The 26671-nt window shown below is 41.4% G+C and overlaps 1 protein-coding gene across 8 annotated transcripts in view; it reads right to left on the bottom strand.

Moving 5' to 3' along the window:
• The window catches only part of PIK3C2A (phosphatidylinositol-4-phosphate 3-kinase catalytic subunit type 2 alpha), a 105053-nt gene extending 82928 nt beyond the window's left edge, over nucleotides 1-22125 (bottom strand). For 4 of the 8 annotated variants that reach the window (XR_003434520.1, XM_027115285.1, XM_027115286.1 and 1 more), the window contains exon 1: nucleotides 21799-21929. The gene's annotated coding sequence lies outside the window, so the exon portion shown is untranslated. Of the gene's footprint in view, nucleotides 1-21788; nucleotides 21930-22005 lie in introns of those variants that run through there. The other 4 variants (XR_003434519.1, XM_027115281.1, XM_027115283.1 and 1 more) reach the window with 3 other exon arrangements.
• Nucleotides 22126-26671: the final 4546 nt, after the last annotated feature.

The raw sequence follows: 26671 nt of genomic DNA, 5'->3' as shown, positions 1-26671 counted from the left end.
ACTGAGCCCATGTGCCACAACTACTGAAGCTCGTGCGCCTAGAGCCCGTGCTCTGCAACGAGAAGCCACTGCAGTGAGAAGCCTGCACACCGCAAGAGTACTCGCTGCAACTAGAGAAAGCCCACACACAGCAACAAAGACCCAATGCAACCAAAAAATAAATAAATAAATAAATTTATTTTTTTAAAAAAAACAATATCAAGAATAAAAAAGGGACATCCAACACATGCAGCAGACATTAGAAAGATAACGAGGATATTATTAAGTTTAACCAAATAAATTTTAAAATGTAGACAAATTCCTAGAGGACAGTAACTTACTGAAACTGACTCAAATAGAAAATATAAAGTTGAATAATCTTATAACCATTAAAGAAATTGAATTAGTTGCCAAAAATTTTTTCATCAAAGAAAACTGCAAGGCCAGATGTCTTCACTGGCTTCATATAATAAACAATAACAACCTTTCACAAACCCTTCCAGAGAACAGACAAGAGGGTATGTTCCCCAAACATTTTATAAAATTACTCTAACTTTGATAACAAAACCAGGCAAGGATGAGACAAGAAAATTATAAACCAATCTTACTCATGAACATAAACACAAAAAGTTCTAAACAAAATAACAGCAAACCGGGCTTCCCTGGTGGCGCAGTGGTTGAGAGTCCGCCTGCCGATGCAGGGGACATAGGTTCGTGCCCCGGTCCGGGAGGATCCCACATGCCGCACAGCGGCTGGGCCCGTGAGCCATGGCCGCTGGGCCTGCACGTCCGGAGCCTGTGCTCCGCAATGGGAGAGGCCACAACAGTGAGAGGCCCGCATACCGCAAAAAAATAAAATAAAATAAAATAAACAAAAATAACAGCAAACCAAACTTAGTAGTAAATACAAAATGCAATTTACCACATCAATAATTAAAGAATTAAATTAGGAAAAGCATATATTCACCTCAACAGATATTCTTAGCCAACTATGAACAGAAGGGAAGTTCCTTATTTGGTAAGTATCAACAAAAATCACAATTAATTGTAAAACCTTTAAAGCTTTCCCTCTATGAACAAAAACCAGGATGCCCACCACCATTTTTATTCAACATTTTATAGACTCCTAGACAGCACAGAAATGCAAGAAAAAGAAATAAGAGCTAGGATCACGTAGGAAGAAACAACATTACATACAGATAAAGTAAAAACTCCAAAGAATATGCAGATAATTAACAGAATTACATGCCAGAGTTCAGCAAGATTGCTGGATATGATACAGAAATCAATTATATTTCCATATACCCACAAGGAATAGTTAGAAAAAGCAGTCTTCAAAAAAGCAATATTTACACTAACACATTCAAACAAATGAAATCCACCAACTAATAATACATGTAATAAAAAATTCTGGGGTTTCCCTGGTGGCGCAGTGGTCGGGAGTCCACCTGCCAAAGCAGGAGACACAGGTTCGAGCCCTGGTCCGGGAAGATCCCACATGCCACAAAGCAACTAAGCCCGTGTACCACAACTACTGAGCCTGTGCTCTAGAGCCCGCGAGCCACAACTACTGAGCCCGCACTCCTATAGCCCGTGCTCCACAGCAAGAGAAGCCACCGCAATGAGAAGCCCACACACTGCAACGAAGAGTGGCCCCCACTCGCCGCAACTAGAGAAGGCCCACGTGCAGCAACGAAGACCCAACGCAGACAAAAATAAAAATAAACAAAATAAATTTTTTAAAAAAACCACAGTAAGATACCACAACACACATATAACCCTGGGGAAAAAAATTAAATCTTATAATACTAAGTGATAAGAATATGAAACAATGGGAAAATCTAAGTTGGTACAACTGTTTCAGAAAACACAGATCAAGGACTTCCCTGGTTGTCCAGTGATTAAGAATCCGCCTTCCAATTCAGGGGATGCAGGTTTAATCCCTGGTATGGGAACTAAGATTCCCACATGCCGCGGGGCAATTAAGCATGCTTGTTGCAACTACTGAACCCATGTGTTCTGGAGCCAGCTTGCCACAACTAGAGAGAATCCCGCATGCCGCGACGAAGAGCCCACATGCCACAACAAAGGATCCCACATACCACAACTAAGACTTGACACAGCCAAAAATAATAAATAAATAAATATTAAAAAAAGAAAGAGGGGCTTCCCTGGTGGCACAGTGATTGAGAGTCTGCCTGCCAATGCAGGGGACACGGGTTCGAGCCCTGGTCTGGGAAGATCCCACATGCAGCAGAGCGACTAGGCCCGTGAGCCACAACTACTGAGCTTGCGCATCTGGAGCCTGTGCTCCGCAGCAAGAGAGGCCGTGATAGTGAGAGGCCCGCGCACCACGATGAAGAGTGGCCCCTGCTTGCCGCAACTAGAGAAAGCCCTCGCACAGAAACGAAGACCCAACACAGCCAAAAATGAATAAATAAATAAATAAATATTTTTTTAAAAAAAGAAAGAAAACGGATCATATATAGAAAAATTGAAGATACCCTTACTTTATGGCCCAGCAATTACATTCCATTGTATATACCCTAGAGAAATTCATGCATATGTGCACAAAATATGTACATAAGAACCTTCAAATAACATTGCACATATTACCCCAAATAGGAAATAACCCTAATCTTCACCTGTCCGAACACGGATGAAGGAGAATACGTTGATGGTCTGTTTCTACACACATCACTTCTGACACCAAATGTACGGGTTTTTCCACACCAACAACCAGTTCTCCAACTCTCCCAGACACCAAATGGATGTTCACAATTCAATTCAATTCAGACACTACCCAGAGTTAATGTCAGACTCCACAGGTTAACAGGCACAGTCCCGCAAGACTGCTCTCATTGCAGATGCCAGTCTCAAGTACTGGATACCCAGGTTACCCACACTTCTGTCCAACTTGGGTTCAAATCAGGGGCTCCCAGGATCCCACCTCAGGTTTGATAATTCGCTAGTAAGGTTCACAGAACACGTGAAAATAGCTTACTTACCATTACCAGTTTATTATAGAGTAAACAAGTCAGGAACAACCAATGGAAGAAATGTATAGGGCAAAGTTGGGGGTGGGAAAATGCTCGGAGGTTCCATGGCTTCTCTGAAGCACCCCAGTGTGTTCACTAACCTGGAAGCTCCCTGAAACCCATCATTTAAGAGTTTTTACAGAGATTTTATTATATAGGCATGGTTGATTAAAACACTAGTCATTGATTAAAAAGAATGAAATAATGCCATTTGCAGTAACATGGATGGCCCTAGAAATTGTCATACTGAGTGAAGTAAGTCAGAGAGAGAAATAGAAATATCACATATCCTTATATGTGGAATCTAAAAAGAAATGATACAAATGAACTTATTTATAAAACAGAAACAGACTCATTGACCTAGAGAACAAACTTATGGTTACCGGGGGGAAGGGTGGAGGGAAAGTTAGGGAGTTTGGCATCAACTGTATACTCTCCTGTATTTAAAATGGATAACCAACAAGGACCTACTGTATAGCACAGGGAACTCTGCTCAATGTTATGTGGCAGCCTGGATGCGAGAGCAGTTTGGGAGAGAATGGATACATGTATACGTATGGCTGAGGCGCTCTGCTGTGCACTGAAACTATCATTGTTAATCGGCTATATTCCAGGGACTTCCCTGGTGGTCCAGTGGTTAAGACTCCACGCTCCCAATGCAGGGAGCCCGGGTTCAATCCCTGGTCAGGGAACGAGGATCCCACATGAGGCAACTAAGAGTTCACATACCACAACTAAAGATCCTGCATGCCACAACTAAGACAGGGTGCAGCTAAATAAATATTTTTTAAAAATCAGCTATATTCAAATATAAAATAACAAGTTTTTTTTTCCTTAAAAAGCTACAAATAGAACTACCATATGACCCAGCAATCCCACTACTGGGCATATACCCTGAGAAAACCATAATTCAAAAAGAGTCATGTACCAAAATGTTCATTGCAGCTCTATTTACAATAGCCCAGAGATGGAAACAACCTAAGTGTCCATTATCGGATGAATGGATAAAGAAGATGTGGCACATATATACAATGGAATATTACTCAGCCATAAAAAGAGACGAAATTGAGCTATTTGTAATGAGGTGGATAGACCTAGAGTCTGTCATACAGAGTGAAGTAAGTCAGAAAGAGAGAGACAAATACCGTATGCTAACACATATATATGGAATTTAAAAAAAAAAATGTCATGAAAAACCTAGGGGTGAAACAGGAATAAAGACACAGACTTACTAGAGAATGGACTTGAGGCTATGGGGAGGGGGAAGTGTAAACGGTGACAAAGCGATAAAGAGGCATGGACATATATACACTACCAAACGTAAGGTAGATAGCTAGTGGGAAGCAGCCGCATAGCACAGGGAGATCAGCTCGGTGCTTTGTGACCGCCTGGAGGGGTGGGATAGGGAGGGTGGGAGGGAGGGAGACGCAAGCGGGAAGAGATATGGGAATATATGTATATATATAACTGATTCATTTTGTTGTGAAGCTGAAACTAACATACCATTGTAAAGCAATTATACTCCAATAAAGATGTTAAAAAAAAAAAAAAAAAAGAGTTTTTACGGAGATTTTATTACATAGGTATGGCTGATTAAATCACTGGTCATTGATTAGCTCAATCTCTAGCTCCTCTCTCTTCCCCAGAGGTCAGGGGGTAGGGTTCAAAGTTCCAAACCTGCAGTCACACCTTGGTCTTTCTGGCAACCAGCCCTCATCCAGAAACTATCCAGGGATCCCAGACAACAGTCATCTTATTAACATACAAAAAGACAATGGTCTGGAGATTCCAAGAGTTTTAGGAGTTGTATGACAGGAACCAGGGACAAAGACCAAATGTTTATTTATTACATTGTAGTTCATTCAATGGAATTCTGTACATCAATGCCAATGAACGAATTAGAACCATAAAAAATGGCTAAAACTTAGAAACATAATGTTAAGCAAATGGAGAGACAAAAATACATACAACGATTCCATTCACATAAAGTTCAAAAACATGAAAAACTAAACTACATTGTTTAAGAATGCTTACATAACGGTATAACTTCAAAGAAAAGGAAAGGATTATCAAAAGTTAGAATAGTGGTTACTCATGGAGGGAGGAGAGATTTATGGTAAGGGAGAAGTACACTGGGGACTTCTGGAATACCAGCAACATTCTAGTTTCTAACGTTGCAACTGGTTACACAAGTGTTGGTTTTACAATTATTTGTTAAACAATCATATACGATTTATGCACTTTTTTCTGTTATTTCACAATATAAAAGAATCCACTCCCCACATATTTTAAATACATTTTCATGTCTATATTATACATGGTATGTGAAAAATAAAGAACACCTGCATTACGAATAGTATGTTGGGATTTTTCTTACCCACACGTGGCAAATTATGTGAACACAAGAAGTTCAACTTTTTAGTGATGCCGTAAAAAAATACAAGAGCTATACTGTCCTTTGTCATTTGCCAATCTATAGGCTAAATTAAGGACACTGCCCTAACTCATTAAGGGATATGGGGAAAGCGTTAAGACTGTAAAAGAAAACAACAAACTATAAAATATGGTTTTTCAAGTTTTCACCATCTGTGAATCACTTAATGGGCATTGCACATAACATGATCAATTTATGTAAAAAAATATACATTGCATTTAAAAACACAAGTAAAACATTTAAAAATGAATAGTAAGATATTCCTATCACTGAGATAGATGACTGCACACTCTCACCATTGTATGTATACCCAGTTTATTTATTTTGCTTATTTGAATTAAATTAGAAAATCTTAATTCAATTATAGCTTGTCAGGAAGGCAGCAATGTTTGGTAGTGGCTCTATGACAGCGGTCCCCAACCTTTTTGGCACCAGGGACCACTTTCCTGGAAGACAATTTTTCCATGGATGGGGGTGGGGCGATGGGGGGGTAGGGAATGGTTCAGGCGGTAATGTGAGTGATGGGGAGTGATGGGGAGCAATGCAGAGCGGCAGATGAAGCTTCGCTCCCTCACCCACCACTCACCTCCTGCTGTGCAGCCCGGTTCTTAACAGGCCACGGACCGGTACTAGTCCGCGGCCTGGGGGTTGGGCACCTCTGCTCTATGAGATAGTTACGGATATGTACATAAAATCTTAGAGGCGTTACCTTCAAATATTTCTGAATTTGAGCATTTCTTCATTGTATTCCTGCTACCACCCTAGACCAACCATCATCTCTTGCCTGGATTAGTGAAATAGCCTCCCAATCTGTCTCCAGCACCCCTCCATCCTGCCCCTTCACACTATTCTCAACACAGCAGCCAGAGTGATATTGAAAAAGATCATCTCACCCCTATGCTCAGAACTTGCAACAGCTCCTATCTCAGAGAAAAGATAAAATCTTTACAATAGTCCACGAGGCACTCTAATATCTGGTCCCCTATTTCTTCTCTCCTATAACTCTCCTCTCTGCTACTGTCACATGAGCCTCCTTGTTCCTCAAATACATCATGTTTCTCACTCAGAGGCTTTGCTCTTCTGTTTTCTCTGACTGGACTGTTCTTCCCCTGGATAGCTGAATGACTCGCTTTCTCACCTCCTTCAAGTCTTTATTGAGAAGGTAACATATGAGTAAAGTCCTCCCTGATAACCTAGTTATAACCACAACTTTCTCTGACTCAACTGCCTATGCACTTTACTTATTTTCTTCTTAGCATGCAGTACCATCCAAAATACTGTATATTTTAGTTATTTATTTTATTGTCTATGTTTCCCCACTAGACTATAAAATTCATGAAGCTGGGATTTATCTGTTGGGTTCACCCTTGTATCCCCAAGCACCTAGAACAGTCCTGGAACAAGGAGGAAGCAGTTCTTCACTGTGGAGTGTCTTCGGTATTCTGTAACATACTCAAGAGTACACAAAAATAGACTCAAAATTAATATTTTAACCTAAGAGATACAACAGATTTTTAATCCACTCTTGTTCCATTCATTTTCATTTAAAGTACTTAGAAATCATCTTAAATGTGCCAAATAATAAACCATTAATTTCATTCTCTGAGGGAAGAAAATCATGTGTATATATTTTCAGAACGGTTCTTCAGAGCCCCATGTTTTTTAGACAGACTGAAACACATTACCATTTTAAGTACTTGTGGGAAATACAGTTCATCTCTACTTGCTAATTTAAGATACTGGCCTTGGTGGCTCAGTGATTGAGAGTCCGCCTGCCAATGCAGGGGACACGGGTTCATGCCCCGGTCCGGGAAGATCCCACATGCCGCAGAGCGGCTGGGCCCGTGAGCCATGGCCACTGAGCCTGTGCGTCCCCGCAACGGGAGAGGTCACAACAGTGAGAGGCCCGCGTACTGGAATGAATAAATAAATAAATAAAATACTGGCGTTGGGCTCAACAGAGCGATTTGGCTAGAGATGAACCTTCTTATCTATGCAAAACTAAAGAACTGAATAAAGTCATAAAAGTAGAGACTGAACTGGGATAATGCATAGAGCAAAGAGAGAAAAAAAGAAATCATGAGGGCCACAAATACTTAAACAGGAAACAAAAGGTCAAAGGAAAACAACAGATAAGTATAAAGACTGGTAACAGAAATAAGGAAATAGGATGTCCTAAAATGGAGATGTCACTATTGTCAGAAACTACAGAGATGACACAGGATGAGGACTGAAAAAACTCTAGATTTAAGACCTCATTTGTGATTATTTTAATAACTTTACTGAGATCTAATTAACTTATTATAAATTCATCCACTTAAAGCATACAATTTAGTTGTTTTTGGAATATTCAGAATTGTGTGACCACTACCAGATTTCAGAACATTCTCATCACCCCCGAAAGTAACTCTACCCATTAGCAGTCACTCCTCATTCCCCACCCCCAGATCCTCATTAGTGATTTAGATAAGTATAGAAAACTGAAAAAGTAAGGAATTAGAAGTAAAAAGGGCATATTCTTTGACAGTAAAAGGAACTAGGTAGACAGGAGGAGGTGTCAGGAATGGCTGTTTAAAATGGGAAAGGATTTCAACGTGTGGTAGGTTGAAGAGAAGGATTCAGGGCACAAAGATTGAAAGGCACAAGAGACAGGAGATAAATACTAGCTCAGATACTGGGTAGTGTTGAAAAAGAGAATCAGAAGCATAGTTGGAAGGGTCTGACTTGCAAAGGAAGAGAAACCTTAGGAGACTGAGGTGATAGAGGTAAGAAACTACTAAGTCAATAACTAAAAAGGGAGGACTGGGAAGAGCCAATGATGGAAAGCAGATTTACCTTTTTTTTAATATAAATTTATTTATTTATCTATTTATTTTTGGCTGCGTTGGGTTTTTTTTGCTATGCGCGGGCTTTCTCTAGTTGCGGCGAGCGGGGGCTACTCTTCGTTGTTGTGCATGGGCTCTAGGCGTGCAGGCTTCAGTAGTTGTGGCACGTGGGCTCCGTTGTTGTGGCCTGTGGGCTCTAGAGCCCAGGCTCAGTAGTTGTGGCGCATGGGCTTAGCTGCTCCGTGACATGTGGGATCTTGCCGGACCAGGGCTCGAACCCGTGTCCCCTGCATTGGCAGGTGGATTCTTTACCACTGCACCACCAGGGAAGCCCAGATTTACTTTTCACTATCTAAACTTTGGTAGAGTTTTAAATATTTCATCATTTGCAGGCTATTTTAAAACAAAGGTGATAAATATGTAATAGAGGGTTTTTCTCTTACTAGGATATACAAAGTGGCAAGAGACTGTCACTCTCATGCCAACAATAAAAAACAATCTAAATAAGCTAAAAAAAAATAGTTTTAAGACATCAGAGAGTAGAGGACATTAAAAAAACAAATAAATTAAATTCCAGAAAGTGATAAACCCTTCACAGGAGAAGCAGTCCCATCACTACTCTCAACCCTGATACAGCAGGAGGAGGAGGAATGCACTGTAGACAGGAATAAGGAGAAATAAGCCAGACTTTTAACAGTCACATGTAGGCTAGCATGACAGATTACCATTCTGAGAAGAGATAGAGGCAAGTCTGAGTGGTCTAAAACACTAGATTAAGAATTATAAGGGCTTCCCTGGTGGCGCAGTGGTTGAGAGTCCGTCTGCCGATGCAGGGGACACGGGTTCGTGCCCCGGTCTGGGAAGATCCCACATGCCGCGGAGCGGCTGGGCCCGTGAACAAGTCTGTACCCACCCACCAAATCTTTTCCATGGGTCTTCACTAAAGGCACAGCTAGCATAGTGAAAGCTGGGGACATGGCAGAAGAGCTGAAAGAGATCCCCTGTGAGGTTCGTGGGCCTCCCTGAAGTACAAGGCAGCCACCTGCCCCTAAAAAAGACCGGGGAGGTGAGCAGGGAGAAATCCATCATAGCACTCCAAGCTCTCAGCTACCAGTGGCTCAGGACATAGCAGGAGAGCTGAGAAAAAGCCCCCCAAGGCATTCCAGGCCTTTAAGACTGTAAGACAGCTGCCCTCCAGAGGCTGGGGTAATGGAAGCAAGACAGAGATCTCATGAGACACAGAAAGCAGGACTAGAGAACAAAGAAACTTGCCAGCAACCTAAAAAGCTGGCAGCTAGGCTGCAGAACAAATCTCTGGAATCAAGTCAATGCTCAGATCCCAAATCCTGCTAAAGAGAAAGTTATAATTCTGCCCCAAAGTATTTCAATGTAGTGGTGAATCGAATCAAATTAAAGCTGCAACAGAGCACGGACCCATTTTACTTATAAATCAAACTTTCTCAATTTAATGGCCTGACAGAATACAGGGCATTTTGGAGGCAAATATTAAGTAAATAATAAGTAAACTTCAGTATCTACTCTTGTTTTATATAAGTTGTCTGGCATATAATCAAAGATTATAAGACAAACAAGAAAATGTGGCCCATGGTATTAGAAACAGTCAAAATAAGCAGACACAGAGATGGCCCAAATGCTGAAATTGTCAAATAGGAATTTTAAAGTAATTAGCATGAAAATGCTAAATTTAGCACAAGAGGTAGATGATGTACATGAAGCAGAGGAGGATTACAGCAGAGTAATACAAATTATTTAAAGAATGAAAAAGAAATATCAGAAAGGAAAAATATATCAGAAATGAAGAATTAATTAGATGGACTTAACAACAAAGAAAAGACTGGTAAACTCAGAAACAAATCAAAAGAAAATATTCAAACTAAAAGAGAAAAAAAGAGGGGGAGAGGTAAAATAGCATGCCTGAGTTCTATGGGACAATTTCAAATGGTGTAACATACATGTATTTGGAGTCCCAGGAGAGGATAGAGAGACTGAACAGAAGAAATATTTGAAGAGAAAATGGCCACAAACTTTCTATAAGTGAAGAGAGACATCACCAAGCAAATCTCAAGTTGTGAAGACAAAATAAGATAAAAATATACCAGACAATTAACCTAGTGGGGTTGCAGAGTAATACGATTAAACAACTACCTGAAAGAAACGGCTTCAGGTTTTACTAACATTGGTGGAGTTAAGGTCAAATCAATATAATATCTAGGGACTTCCCTGGTGGCACACTGGTTAAAAATCCACCTGCCAATGTGGAGGACACGGGTTGGAGCCCTGGTCCAGGAAGATCCCACATGCCGTGGAGCAACTAAGCCCATGTGCCACAACTACTGAGCCTGTGCTATAGAGCCCACAAGCCACAACTACTGAGCCCGCATGCCACAACTACTGAAGCCCATGCATCTAGAGCCCCTGCTCCACAAGAGAAGCCACCGCAATGAGAAGCCCGCACACCACAACGAAGAGTAGCCCCCACTCGCCACAACTAGAGAAAGCCTGCACGCAGCAATAAAGACCCAATGCAGCCAAAATAAATAAATAAAAATTTTTTAAATATACATATAATATCTAGAGAGTCTGTTCCTAAAGAACCAGGGAGGTTTCTATAATAATTTCACTTGTACAATTTAATCATTTTTTTCCAAATTTAGATACGTTAAATGTGCAGAGTTATATTTCTATGTTTAGGGTTATGCCACAGTAAAACTTCCTTACTTCAACCTAATTTTAGTGGAATTTTAGTGAAATGTTTTTTGACAAGAATCAAGAATAAGTTAAACCACCAAGCTCTATTATCCAAAATCAAAAATCTTCTCTCAAAAAAATAATAATCCTAAAACCTCCATCTATCAATATGAACTTTTATAATTAAACTTAATATACCTCCAAGGAGGGGAAAACTAGCATATTCAATTATTAGGCGTAATAGGAAGCCAAAGGTGTGTTTTATGCAAAGACATTTATGTGATTTGCGTTGTTCAAAGATCTCTATTTGCTCTATGGAAAACAGATGTAAGAAAAACAAAAATGGAAACCAGGAGACCAATTAACAAATAACTGAAATGGTACAGGAAAGAACCAGTAATAACTTGAATTAGGATGACAGCAATGGAAATGTTAAGTGGCTTGATTTAAACAAGCAAACAAAAAAGATAAGTTTAGACAGTAAATAAAATGTGGGGAAAAAAGTAATAGAGAATGATTTAGATGGGGGGTAATATTTTTAATAGTAGAATGAGAGAAAAGATGAAATTGGAACCATAACCTGGACATAAGAAAAGAGTGAAGTCATGGGAAAAGCTAAGAAAAGAGACTTCCCAAGGTTCTTCACAAGTTTAAAGATGTATGAGCTGAGCCTGGCTCTCGCATTCTTTAACCTCTATACCACACTTACAATTATGCTTTGCCCAATATTATAAGCAATTAATAAAGGGCTTAATTCTCCCATTTTGACAAAAATCAACAGCTACGCTGTAGTCCAATAAGCAACTAGCAGTCATTATACCACCTTCAGCTCTCACGAGCAGCATTCTACACATAAGGGGTTCACAACCAGAGCATTCATCCAGAACAACTTTCTATATCTGCTTATGCGTATCACTGTATGTGGCTGGGAATGGGACAAAGGTGGGGATACTGTCACAGCAAGAGGTTCCTGTTCAAAGACATTTTACTGACAAAGCAGTTTTCAATCTAACCCAGAATCCCAACAGTAGTATTGTTTTGTGAAGATAATTACTGAACTTTGGACTACTTTATTGTTCATTCATTTAACATGAATCATTAAATATATCCTGACATTACCCCAATTTCAACATGGCAAATAACAGTAAGCTTCTGTGCTGTTATGGTATATGCCTCCATTTCCAACATGGCTTAAGGTAGGAGAAAATAAAACTGGATTGCAACTGAGAATCACCAAATGGGGAATAATAATGAAAAACTGACATGAATACTGCTGGAATTTTTCTCCTAAACTCCATCAATTTCTATGGCTAACAAAATTCTATTTTCACATGACATCAAATGCATGAAATTACTAGTTTTATAGAACAACAGTGATAACAAAGAGAAGAAAATGAAGTAGCAGCAAGACCCAAGCTCAAATATCAGACCTTCCTCTTACTGTATATTCCTAAACAATTTACTTAATCTGCCTTTGTCTTAATTTTCTCATCTGTAAAACACAGGTATCTTACAGCGTAGTCAGGGTTAAATAAAATAATATACATATGCTCTTAGTATATAACAGGCATAAAAAAATACATGTATTACGGGACTTCCCTGGTGGTGCAGTGGATAAGACTCTGCACTCCCAATGCAGAGGGCCCGGGTTCGATCCCTGGTAAGGTAACTAGACCCCACACGCATGCTGCAACTAAGAGTTTGCATGACAAAACTAAGGAGCCCGCATGCTGCAACTAAGGAGCTGGCAAACCGCACTAAGGAACCCTGGTGTCACAACTAAGGAGCTCACCTGACACAACTAAGGAGCCCATGTGCTGCAACTAAGGAGCCCACCTGCTGCAACTAAGACCCCATGCAACCAAATAAATAAATATTTTCAAGAGACATGCATTACACCTGTTCAACTATTGGAACAACCATCAGTACATTCCTACCTTTTTTTTTTGCGGGGGGGGACTGCATTGGGTCTTCATTGTTGCATGTGGGCTTTCTCTAGTTGCAGCGAGCAGGGGCTACTCTTCCTGCGGTGCACGGGCTTCTCACTGTGGTGGATTCTCTTGTTGCGGAGCACAGGCTCTAGGCGCGCAGGCTTCAGTAGTTGTGGCTCACAGGCTCTAGAGCACAGGCTCAGTAGTTGTGGCACATGGGCTTAGTTGCTCTGCGGCATGTGGGATCTTCCCAGACCAGGGCTCAAACCTGTGTCCCCTGCATTGGCAGGCAGATTCTTAACCACTGCGCCACCAGGGAAGTCCCATTTTTTAAAAATATTTATTTATTTATTTTTGGCTGCGTGGGATCTTAGTTTCGGCATGCGGGATCTTTCAGTGCAGTGTGTAGGTTCCAGAGTGTGTGGGCTCAGTAGTTGCGGCGTGTGGGCTTAGCTGCCCTGCGGCACGTGGAATCTTAGTTCCCCAGCCAGGGATCGAACCCGCATCCCCTGCATTGGAAGGTGGATTCTTAACCACTGGACCACCAGGCAAGTCCCTGTTCCTACCATTTAAAAAGGCAGCTTAGGGACTTCCCTGGCGGTCCAGTGGTTAAGACTCTGCACTTCCACTGCAGGGGGCGCAGGTTTGATCCCTGGCTGGGGAACTAAGATCCCACAAGCCTCGTGGCATGGCCAAAAAAAACCAGGCAGCTTACTGCCAATAAGCACATGAAAAGATGCTCAACGTTATTACTCATTAGGGAAACGCAAATCAAAACCACAATGAGATACCACTTCACGCCTACTAGAATGACTATAATTTTTAAAAAGGATAGGGACTTCTTCCCTGGTGGCGCAGTGTAAGAATCTGCCTGCCAATGCAGTGGACAGGGGTTTAAGCCCTGGCCTGGGAAGATCTCACATGCCACGGAGCAACTAAGTCCGTGCACCACAACTACTGAGCCTGTGCTCTACAGCCTGCGTGCCACAACTACTGAAGCCCGCATGCCTAGAGCCAGTGCTCCGCAACAAGAGAAGCCACCGCAGGGAGAAACCCACACACCGCAACAAAGGGTAGCCCCACTCGCCACAACTAGAGAAAGCCTACGTGCAGCAACAAAGACCCAATGCAGGCAAAATAAATAAATAAATTAGTTTAATTTTAAATAAATAAATTAATTAAATAATTTTTGGCCACGCCACACAGCTTGTTGGATCTTAGTTCCCCGACCAGGGATTGAACTCGGGCCCTCAGCAGTGAGAGTGTGGAGTCCCAACCACTGGACCACCAGGGAATTCCCCACAATTTTTAAAGGTTACATTCCATTTATAGTTATTATAGACTACTGACTATATTCCCTGTATTGTGCAATATATCCTTATAGCTTATTTTATACATAATAGTTTGTACCTCTTAATCCCCTACCCCTATATTGCCCCTCTCCCCTTCCCTCTCCCCACTGGTAACCACTAATTTATTCTCTATATCTGTGAGTTTGTTTCTTTTTTTGTTATATTCATTAGTTTATTGTATTTTTAGATTCCACATTTAAGTGATATCATATAATATTTGTCTTTCTCTGTCTGACTTATTTCACCTAGCATAATATCCTCCAAGTGCACCCATATTGTTGCAAATGGCAAAATTTCCTTCTTTTTATGGCTCAGTAGTATTCCACTGTGTGTGTGTGTGTGTGTGTGTGTGTGTGTGTATACACTACATCTCTACCAATTCATCTGTTGATGGACACTTAGCTTGCTTCCATATCTTGGCAATTAAGTAGAGTTATACAGACAGAAAGTAGATTAGCAATTACCAGGAGCTAGGACGAAGGGGAATGGGTAGTTACTGCTTAATGGGTACAGAGTTTCTGTTTGGAGTGATGAAAAATTTTGGAAATAGTGGTGATGGTTGCATAACATTGTACATATGTCACTGAATTAACTGTACACTTAAAATTGGTTAAATGACAAATTTTGTTATATATAATTTACAATAAAAGTCATTAGAAAGTCATCATGACAGAAACCTTCACACAATTTCCACACAAAAAACTTAATTCTAGAATCTTGTGTTTTTAACAATTAGCAAATATAGTTTACAAACATAAAAAAAACAATAAGGGAAGCCAGGTCCAGAGTTTATGGGAATTCTCTGTACTATCTTAACAATTTTTCTGTAGTCTAAAACTGTTCTAAAAATTAGTTTGGTTTCTTTCTTTTAAAGGGTTTATTGAATCTCAAAACATTATGCTAAGTGAAAGAAGCCAGACTTAGAAGGCTATAGGTACCGTAGGATGCCAATTTACATGACATTCCTGGAAGGCAAAACTATATAAATGAGGGGGCTTCCCTGGTGGCGCAGTGGTTGAGAATCTGCCTGCTAATGCAGGGAACACGGGTTCGAGCCCTGGTCTGGGAGGATCCCACATGCTGCGGAGCAACTAGGCCCGTGAGCCACAACTACTGAGCCTGCGCGTCTGGAGCCTGTGCTCCGCAACAAGAGAGGCCGCGATAGTGAGAGGCCTGCGCACCGCGATGAAGAGTGGCCCCCGCTTGCCACAACTAGAGAAAGCCCTCGCACAGAAACGAAGACCCAACACAGCAAAAATAAATAAATTAACAAACTCCTACCCCCAACAACTTAAAAAAAAAAACAAACTATAGAAATGAAAAAGAAAAATCAGTTGTTGCCAGAGACTGGAGGGTGAGTGGGAGGAAACAATTACAAGGGGCAAAAGGACACTTTCTAAAGCGGCTGAATTATTCCATATCTTAATTGTGGTGGTGGCAGTTACACACTGTCACTATTTCTCAAAATTTATAGAGCTGTACACCTAAAACAGATACATTTTACTATAAGTAAATTATATATCAATAAATCTGAGTTAAACAAACAAAAACATGACATGACACTGTAACTGTTCAGGTTTTTTTTTTTTTTTTTTGGCTGCGTTGGGTCTTTGTTGCTGAGCGCGGGCTTTCTCTAGTTGCAGTGAGCGCAGGCTACATTTCGTTGCGGTGCGCGGGCTTCTCACTGCTGTGGCTTCTCTTGTTGTGGAGCACAGGCTCTAGGTGCGCGGGCTTCAGTAGTTGTGGCACACGGGCTCAGCAGTTGTGGTGCACGGGCTTAGCTGCTCTGCGGCATGTGGGATCTTCCCTGACCAGGGCTTGAACCCGTGTCCCCTGCATTGGCAGGCGGATTCTCAACCACTGCGCCACCAGAGAAGCTCCCATGTCATGTATTTTAATACAGGCAGAATTCCAGTCTGATAAATGTCATCATGAGATCCAGTCAGATGAAACCAGGCTATAGTCTCGAGACAAAGAGCACATTTCCCAACTCAGCGCTATAGTCTAAAAAACACTTACACACTAAACTAAAAAGAAGGGACTTCCCTGGTGGTACAGCGGTTAAAAATCCTCCTGCCAATGCAGGGGACATGGGTTCGAGCCCTGGTCTGGGAAGGTATCACATGCCACGGAGCAACTAAGCTCGTGCGCCACAACTATTGAGCCCGCGTGCCACAACTTGCCACAACTCCTGAAGCCCACATGCCTAGAGCCCGAGCTCCGCAACAAACAGAAGCCACTGCAATGAGAAGCCGGAGCACTGCAACCAAGAGTAGCCCTCGCTGGCCACAACTAGAGAAAGCCCACGCTCAGCAACGAAGACCCAACGCAGCCAAAAATAAATTAAAAAGAAACAACAACTAAAAAGAAGAGTCAGAACAGTTATAAATTACATTATGAACACATATAAAGTGACTTAATAAATCAATCTGGTTATGGCTACTCACAGCACTATGGTTTTGTTTACAGGTAATTAGGTCTCCTTTAGAGTTTACGGGGGGTGGGGGATACCTGCTTTGCATAATTTCCAAAACTGCAAATAAAACATTTGAAAAAGTGTTTTCCTGGTCCCTAATTAGGCAGGTATTTAAGTGCACGTATCTCTCCCATCAACATCCATGTTCTTTTCCCACCTCACCAGAAGGTAAGTACCTCTTACCTTTGATTTCATTCTACTGTCTCCTCTCATATTCCCCACCCCTTTATCTAGAAGGACTGCCTTTGCTTTTTCCCCACATTCCACAGTAGAACTTTAACAATATTTAACGTCTTCCTGCTTCTACTAGTATTTTCTGAAAGTAAACTGCCAATTTCAGTTTTTATAGGAAAATACTCTTTTAAAAAATGACCTGTTTCAATTAGAATTACCCATATTGAAAATTTTTTAACCGATTTTCCTTTATGAACACTGCCTATTCTTTTCTCATAGTAAAATTCTTATCAAATCCCTACTCATTTAACAGGAACTCACATTACTCTACTGCTCATTATAGTCAACAACCTCTCTTTCCGTACTCTTAGCCACGTCTTCCACACTACTCAAGCCTCAACAAGTTCACAGCACGTGCTAAGATTTCCTGAATCATCCAAATAATATAAAAGTTCTGACCACTGGCCTCTAAATTTATATTGCAGATGTCTATTCTCATTTCCTACTTCACCTCTGTCTTGCCTTTATCTTTTTAAATAAACTTTGCAAATCCTTCCTTAAAGCTATACTTTCTCTCTTATCTAAGTTTTTCCCCAAGTTGTTCCCGGTACACTGAAATAATTCTGTCCTTAACACTTCATCACCTTCTTCCTACAGTAACAGTTTAAGATCTAAACCCTCTACTCAAAAATCAAACATCTTGCCTGGTTAACTCATCTATTTTAAATGTAACTATACTATCCCTTACATTTTTTCTTTCCCATTAATAATTTTTAATAACGAAATTACTTTCTGCTATATGTATTGTAGTTGGTCTCTCCAAGTTGGAATATAAATTCCTTAAAGGCAGGAAGTACCCATTAATACACACTCCAAAATCTGTTAAGTGCTATGTATCTAAACACTGAAGTACTACAGAAGAGATGCAATGAAAAGAACTCTAGGCTTAGCATTGTAAGACACTGTAAATTCAAGCAATACCGCTAATGTGTTATTCTAAACAAGTCACAACTTCACTGGGTCTCATTTTCCTCTTCAAGAAAATGAGAAAATACCTGCCCCATTTATTTCAGAGAATAAGGTTTGGGGGAGAGGGGAGCATTACTTACTCTATAATCATTAATCAATACAAATGTAAGGATATAATTTATCATTTTTAAAAATTTTTTAATTTAATTTAATTTATTTATTTTTGGCTGCATTGGGTCTTTGTTGCTGTGCGCAAGCTTTCTCTAGTTGCAGCGAGCGGGGGCTACTCTTGGTTGCGGTGCTTGGGCTTCTCATTGCAGTGGCTTCTCTTGTTGCAGAGCACGGGCTCTAGGTATGTGGGCCTTAGTAGTTGTGGCTTCAGTAGTTGTGGCTCGCGGGCTCTAGAGCACAGGCTCAGTAGTTGTGGTTTATGGGCTTAGCTGCTCCACAGCATGTGGGATCTTCCTGGACCAGGGCTTGAACCCGTGTACCCTGCACTGCCAGGCGGATTCTGAACCACTGTGACCAGGGAAGCCCACTTTATCATTGTTAGTCATAGTTATCATGACTAAAATAAGCCTCTGTTTTTTTTTTTAAACCAAACTCAATGCACAACAAATTAAGTGAATCAGCACTGTACATCATTTATCAATAATGTAACTTTTGTACTGTAAGACTAACAGAAAACCATATGTTTAACAGTAGGGATGTTCATTTTATAGTATCTTAATTCATTCTCAAGGTTAAAAGATAAATACACTGCTAAACCAATAATAACTGCCTTCTAATCTATTAAAATCAAGAGTGTTTAAAAACCCCATTCACTTTTGTACCCAAATAGCTGAAATAAAAATTTTAAGAAATCCAAAATGTAGTTTAAAATTGTACAAATCTCCATTTTTAACTGCCTAAAATGTCCATGTGCACTATCTCACTGTATTTTGAATCCATCACATGTTATAAATAACAGACTGCAGTGACAAGGAGAGATACAAAGTATATATAAAAACACAAAATAAAGATATTTCAAAATGTGACTGCACCAGACACAGGGAAAACAAAGTTTCTTCTAGTCCCAACCAAAACCCTATGAACAACCTGAAAAATCTCCTACAGCAACATCATTTTCAAGTATGACTATAATTCCAATCAAAAGAACATCATATATGACTACTATCAAAATGACTAGAAATTATAAATTACTACATTTATACATTTCTCATAGGAGTTGCTTTTCCTTTTCAAGCAGGAATCCAAGACAGAAAAGCAGAATTTTCATATGCTAGATCTGCATTGTCTAAGATGGTATGTACTAACCACAAACACCTATTGAGTGCTTGACAAGTAGCTAGTCCAACGTAAGATATGTTTTAAGTGTAAAATGTTCACCAGATTTCATGATTTACCAAGAAAATGTACAATATCTTACATACGTGGCTGTCATTTAATATTTCTACTGGACATCATTGATTTAGATGTAGTCCAACTCTCAAATGAAAAAAACAAGGTACCAGAGGTATTAAACAGTAGCAGGGTCTGGAAGCTGATAACCTCTATCCTGCCCTCATTAATAAAAGGAATTCACCCTTTGAGACTCAATTTGAGCATCTCTGTCCTCATGAGATGCACTCATTCCCTCTCCATCTCTCAGCCCAGGTGATCACATCCTTTTTAGTGTTTTGGATCCACAACCCTTATATGCCCTTATAACCATACTGTTATAATTTGTGTTTGTCTCCCCCAGATGGACTAGAGAACTTACTGGGGACAAGCACTATCTCATTCATTTTTCTATTACTAGAACCACTGCTGTACCAGACACCCCTATAGGCCCTCTGAAAACAAGATCTTCCATACGGTCAATTCTTAGCCTTACTCAGGTACAACTAACTAATCACATCGTGTACTGTGTGAATGAACTGCACTAAAACATTCACCTTTATCATTTACCTGTCTTAAATTATTTTTGGAATACAGCAAATACAATAAAAATGGATAATTTATATTATCAAAGAAACACAAGTTACAAAACATTAAAAAAAAAAGTGCTTCACCCTGTTGCTCTGAAAAGTTTGCTCTGATGCTCTGATAAGAACTCTGAACTCTTGGGAAATTCAATACTCTTGGTTAGGTATAAGTTCATTTATTTAATGTGCTTACTAAGTGCAAAAGCATTGGGCTAGATAAAGAAGGATTCCTGGACATGGAAACTGATGCAGCAATCTCCAATTAATTGAAAATTTTAGAACCATTTACAGAAGAGAAAAACAAAGAATCATATGCTTAACATACAACTAATTACATAAAGTTATAGTTTCTAGAATGCAAGCATGCCAACTTTTATATTCCGTGAAATAGAAAAAGTTGTGAAACCTATGGACGGAAACACTATATTGCTTGCCAAGAAAAACTGCAAGCAACACTGCATACAGAACACAAATCACAACAGAGATTTTCGTAAAAAAAAATTGTTTTAGAATCTATTAATTTAGGCAAAATTACTTCAAGCCTATGTAAAATCACTCATGAATTAGGTTTGAGTTAAGTAATTCAGTCAAAATGCTTTTCAGTACTCAAAGACTGGTAATATTCAACAAGCAGTTATCTTCGACGGTACAGACCTCAACCAACGCACTTCGGTCTAATTTGCTACTACGAATAAGAGCATCAGCCCCAGCCCTGGCAGAGTTGCTGAGAGGTGTCTTATGTGGAAACTTAATCACAAGCCAAGGAGGCAAAGGTACAAAGTCTCTCCTGGAATCAGTGTTCCTGGAGCCCCCTATGGCCGTCCCTCTTTTTATACTACGTCTTCACCACTCTTCTAAGAATAGCTTTCTTTTTTCTGCATCTCTTCTAATCTGTGGCTTTGCTGCTCCAGTATGTTACACAATTTTCCCAACAGAACTTTTCTGCCTGACACCCACCTGGAAAGATTTTAGGGTACCTCTCTAAGAAGTAATCTTGTTCACAGAGAAAGGCCTCCTTCCTTACACCCAATTCAACACCCACTGTTCAAAATAAAAATATAATTACAACCTGAACTTCCATCAGGCTAATACAGGGAAAGAACCACCACAGGCTCTCTCTTCCACGTTCTGTATCTCCAGACTTTATTCCTCACTTACTTTTCTCCTTCCTCATTTCCCTCCTCAATCCCTGCTCCCCCCAGAAAAAATTCCACAGCTGGAGAATCTCGTTCTTAAAGCCAAACCATTTAGTGAGGAAAATAAGCATGCGCTTTTTTCCCTTCAATTATTTATTGTTCCTCCGTCATTCAGGAAGAGTTAAGCAAATATTTTTAATCTGATCGCCCTCCCAGAAAGATGATGCACACACTGAAATAATACTGTCTTCCCCGAAGCAAGTGGATTCGCGGCAAAAAAAAAAAAAAAAAAAAAGGAAGGGGGGGGGGGGGGGGTTGGAGAAAAAGGATCGTTCGCCCCCAAAGCCGGAGATGGGACAAGGAGGAGAAAAGCAGCGGGGGTGGGGGGATGCGGGTCACAGCTGAGAAGTGCAGCACACACAGTCGCCAGAATCCAACAATTCGACCAGAGGGTAGGACCGGCCATCGCGGCTCCGGCCGGGTCCCGAGAACCAGGGGGTGGCTTCTCCTCCCCCCTTGGGACAAAACTAACTCCCAGGCGCGACCCCCTCCGCCCCCGACGATAGGGTCCTGGTGGGACGCAAGCACCTTCGGAGGGGCAGCTGGCAACGGCCTGGATGGAAACAAGGCCCGGAGGGAGGTAAGTCGATTAGGTCAGCGCCGAGAGTACGGGATGGAGGGTCAGAAGCGGGCACTCGGGGGACTCGGGGCCGCGGCAAGAGACCCTCCCAAGACCCCCGGGGCCCTTCGCCGCATTTGCAGAGCAGGGTCCCAGGTTCCGGCCCCCGCCGCACCTACCGCTCCTCACCTCACGCTGCCTGAGCCTCTGCCTCCACCGCAACCCAAGCCTCCACAGCCACCACGGTCCGAGCCATTTTCCACTCGGCCGCCTCAGCTGCTGCCGAAAGCATCGGCGGAGTCTGGGGCCAGCCAAGCAGATACGTCACTTCCGGCCGGTTAAGCACCGCCTTCCGTGCCCAGGCTTCTCGTGGATTGGCTGGTGTGGACGGCCTACCTGAGGAGTGGGCGGGGCTTGGGCGCGTCGCGTGAGGCGCTAGCTGGGGGAGCGTGGGGGTGACTCCGGCTCCCCGGGAGGAGTGCCGTGCGGGTTCAGGACGTCTCTCTGTGCAGCCCCAGAACAGTGGAGGGGGTCTCCGGGGACCCCAGTCGGCCACCTCTCAGGCCCGGCGTCCAATGTCCCCCCCCCAACCACCGAACTGTTCTATTGTTCCCGTGCCCTCTCCTGGGACTCTGCACTCGCCTGCATCCGGGCTGCAGCTCCCAGATTCGTGGTTTTGGCCCCAGGCCCGAGGAGATTAGTTTGTGATTGGAGGACTGAAGGGAACAGGCAAGATATAAAATCGTTCACTCCAACCAGCGTTTACCGAGTCCTCACAGTGGATCAGGTGCTGCGGGGTGTGTAATTAGTAGTCAGCCCATCACGTGGATCGTTTAAAGTGCTTTCACATCAGTGTCTCATCTAATCTCACAACAGCCAGGTGAAGAAGATGGCCTAATAATAACTCACAGCCAGACGGCTCTTTTCTACATTACAAAATATCTTCACATACAATCTCCATAATAACACTTTCCTCATGAGAATTGAATGAGATTATGCTTGTAAAGTTTTAGCCCTCAAATGTTAGATTAAAAAAATTACATGAACATGTTAAGCAGATAGGAAAATTAAACCCATTTACAGATGGTGAAGCTGGGGGCATGATTCAAACTCAGTTCTGACTCTAATCCATAGTATTTTTGTCCCTTAAACAGTAAGAGAAGAGCTCCTTCCAGAGGTTCCCAGTCTAATGTGATAGACTAGTATGGGCTGCAATTCTCCGACAGAAAAAAAAAAAAGTGAGAAAGCTGTAAGAGAAGTAAAAACTCACTTCCAACAAGTAGTGGAATATAAATCCGATTTTTCTTTCGTCTTTTTTTTTTTTGGAGGGAGGATTTGAAGTGGATGAAGCCCTCTAATCACTGTAATAAACATGCCTATGCCTCCCAGGAAATGAGAGTGGCTGGAGTTGCTACTCTATGAAGTCTAGAAGCAACTATATGATTATTCCTTGTGTCTGTGGCTACCAGCTCTTGTTCCACCCACCCTTCCTACTCCTGGTTTTCCACCAACTCCCCTCCTCCCCCCATGTACACACACTTCCAGGCAGGCTTTACACACTCTCGAAGAATGTCCCTTAGGAATCTGCTTAGTGCTACAGCATTGTTCTGCTTTATCTTCTGATCAAAGGAGGAATTTCTAGAATTGGCAGCTCTTTCAGGAGATTAAAAGGGGAGGGGAAAACCAATTGTCTCGGGCTCGTTTCCTATCTTCTGCCCCAGAATTGAGTGTGCCTTCCTTCAGAAAAGAAGGACGGGGACTTGAGAGAACACTGTGTCTTGAGGGAAGATTATCTGTTTGACTTTTTTGTATCCTTCTTACATTTTTCTTAGGAGAAATATTTTCTCTGGTTCCCAGCAGCAGAGGGCCCTTGCTTGAGTGAGTTCCTTGTTGCAGTTCAGACTTCATTATTTTATTACTGTTTTATTATGGCTCTTGAATGGCCAATACTTCATAGTCTTTGATCAATCAGAAGGGTCCCAATAAGAAGAGGAAGAAAGGGAGCTTGATGGTTCTCTGGATTCCAAAAAAGCAGCATTCACAAACTACCAGGTGTCAAGAATCTGAAATGGTAGCTCTTGCTTAGCTTATCTCATCTCTCTGGCAATAGGCATATGAAGATGCACGTGTGGACAATAGAAACACAAACTTCTAGGAGAAAGTGCAAACTGGTGCTGCTGTCATTTGGAACCAAATAGAACATACCTGGCAGCTGTTTCTCCTCTTTCCCTTCTCCCACTGGCTTCAATATTAAGGTTTAAAGGTAGAGAAAAGAATTGAGGAGAAGGCATTATACTTTTAAGTGTTCCAATCCTAACCTCCCACAGGGAACTTCACAGCACCACAAATATTCCCAAACTTCTTCCAGTACCAAATGAGAAATGGGCAACCTTGTTTTACCACAGATAAAAATAGTAGCTGACATTTATTGAGCATTTGCTAAGGCCAGTCCTTGTTCTTAGTGCTTTACAAGTCATGGAGAGGAATTTACAAGAATCCCTCCAACAACCTCATAAAACGGTACCATTATGATATCCTCATTTTATAGCTGAGGAATTTGAGGAACAGAGAACATGAGTAATTTGCCCACAGTCACACAGCTACTAAGTACTGTAGCTGGGATCCAAAGCTGGGTGGGACTGCATGCCTCATGCTCTTTTAACTTCACACTGCCCCCAACAGGCCAAAGAGATATTAACAGCAATAAAGTAGCTACAAAAGGCCGTTAATAAGTAAACCTATTCTCTTTCCTTTCCCAAAGCTGTATCCCCACCTCAGTAGGAGAACTCTGCTGGGTCCTATATGATACAACTTAAAAGCTGTGATCTCTACCTCTCAGAAGTCATTACCTAAGGTAGATAACACTGTCATAGAGGAATGACACTCAGAAGGTTAAATGTGTAGATGATGAAAAGATTTGAAGAAGGAATAGGAAATGTTTGTCCTGTGTTTCATTTAGCAAAAAAGAAAAAGAAAAAAAAGTATTGAGCCCTTATTTTCAATATGTCAGGCACTATGGTCTGTGCTGGGGATAAAGTAGTGAACAAGACAAGGTGTCCCCTCCCTAACAGAGCTTAGAGTCCACCAGGGGAGACAAATATTAAACACCTAATTAAACAATCACTTAATCTCAATTGTGATAAGTGGTATGAAAGAAAACTATAGGGGTCTTTGATTTAGAATGGAAAGCAGAAAGGCATTCCCTGAGGAAATGACATTGAATCTAAAGGATGAGTAGAAATTGAGTAAGGAGGAGGGGAAAAACATCCCAGGCAGAGGGAACAGTGTGAGCAAAGACAGTGAGGGAGGAAGGGGAATGGTTCAGCTGAGGAAATGAAAAACCAGTGTTGCTGTTGTGCTGGGAACAAAGCGGAAGTGGCTTTATATGTGGTGATGGGGCAGGCAGACCATGCCAGGCCTGGGAGGCTGTATTAAAAATTTAGGTCTTTATCCTAAGAATGAGGAGAAGGATTTTAAGCTCTCAAATAACCCAAGTTGCATTTTAAAAAGGTTTCTTAGGGCTGGGTAGAGAATGGATCAGAGAGAGGCTAGAGGGGATTTGGGCAGCCCAATTTGGAGGTTATTGCAAAAATCTAGGGAAGTGATGATGTTCTAGCTTGAACTTTGCGTAAGACATGGTAAATATAAAGCTAACTGGGCCAGGATTCCTGTCCTTGGAGATAGTCAAGTAGGGGAAAGAGACTTAGAAACAAGTATGATACAGTGTTCTAAAAGCATTACTAGAGATATCTCTAAGTAACTTGGGAAGCTCTGGAAAAAGAGGAGGAAAGGATGAAGGTATATTAGTTATCTATTTGTGCATATCAAATTATCCCAAAGCTTAACGGTTTACAGCAAAAAAATTTGCTATCTCACAGTTTCTTTGGTCGGGAAAACAAGAATGGCTTAGGTGGGTACTTTCGCCTCAAGGCTTTTCTCATGAGGTTACAGTCAAGCTATCTGTTAAAGGAAAAAGCCAGGCTGCAAATAATCTGTGGAATGCTAGTATTTATGTTTTAAAAAACAGAGTGTGTAAGGGCTTCCCTGGTAGCACAGTGGTTAAGAATCTGCCTGCCAATGCAGGGAACACAGGTTTGAGACCTGGTCTGCGAAGATCCCACGTGCCGCAGAGCAACTAAGCCCATGTACCACGACTACTGAAGCCCACGCGCCTAGAGCACGTGCACCACAACACGAGAAGCCACCGCAATGAGAAGCCTGCGCACCACAACGAAGAGTAGCCCCTACTTGCTGCAACTAGAGAAAGCCCTCACACAGCAACGAAGACCAAATGCAGCCAAAAATAAAAATAAGTAAAATAAATTTATTAAAATAAAAAACAACCGAGTGTGTTGTAATAGCATAGGATACCTCTGGAAGGATACAAAAGAAGTTGGTAGTAGTGACTGTGTCTATAAAGAGGACCTGGGAGGCTGGGAGTCAGCAACAGAATGGAGCCTTCCTTTTAACTATATATTCCTTTTATACAGATTGGCTTTGTTACCATAAGTGTGTATTCCTTTCAACTTAGAAGAGAAAACCATGAGAGCTTAATAATTTTGGCATGAAGTATAGTTAGACAGCACTGGATGCTAATACATTTTGATTAGAAGCTGAATGATCAGAAACAAGATTGTTTAAAAAGTGTATTGGGAAGTGTTGTAAAACAGCTCAGGAAGTATGTGGAATTGTGCAGACTCAGAGGGAGTGAGGAAGGATGGGGTCCTGAGTAGTTCTCATATTATAAACCTGTTATAAGATTACAGTGGGGTGTTTAAGCTAGTTATCAGTCATTCAAGGACTTGTGTCCAGGATATTCCAGCATAGTCCTAGTATCAGATTCTGTTGGGTTCAATAGACATTGATTGAGATCAGCCATAAGCTGGGCTGAGTGCAAGGGAAAAAACGGTGAATACAATCTTGACACTGCCCTTGGAAAGCCTGCAGTTTAGTAAACCCCAAAACAGCAGAAAAAAACACAAAAGGTACACAAATACAAAATGTCAATACAGTGTGGTAAAAGCTATGGTAAAATTGTGCACAAAGGGGCTTCCCTGGTGGC

Source organism: Aethalodelphis obliquidens, unplaced genomic scaffold (assembly GCF_003676395.1).
Source record: "Aethalodelphis obliquidens isolate GAN/ISIS:26980383/991018 unplaced genomic scaffold, ASM367639v1 scaffold14, whole genome shotgun sequence".
Taxonomy (NCBI): Eukaryota; Metazoa; Chordata; class Mammalia; order Artiodactyla; family Delphinidae; genus Aethalodelphis; species Aethalodelphis obliquidens.
The sequence above is the reverse complement of the archived record's forward strand: the minus strand, read 5'-3'. Positions and strand labels throughout refer to the sequence as shown.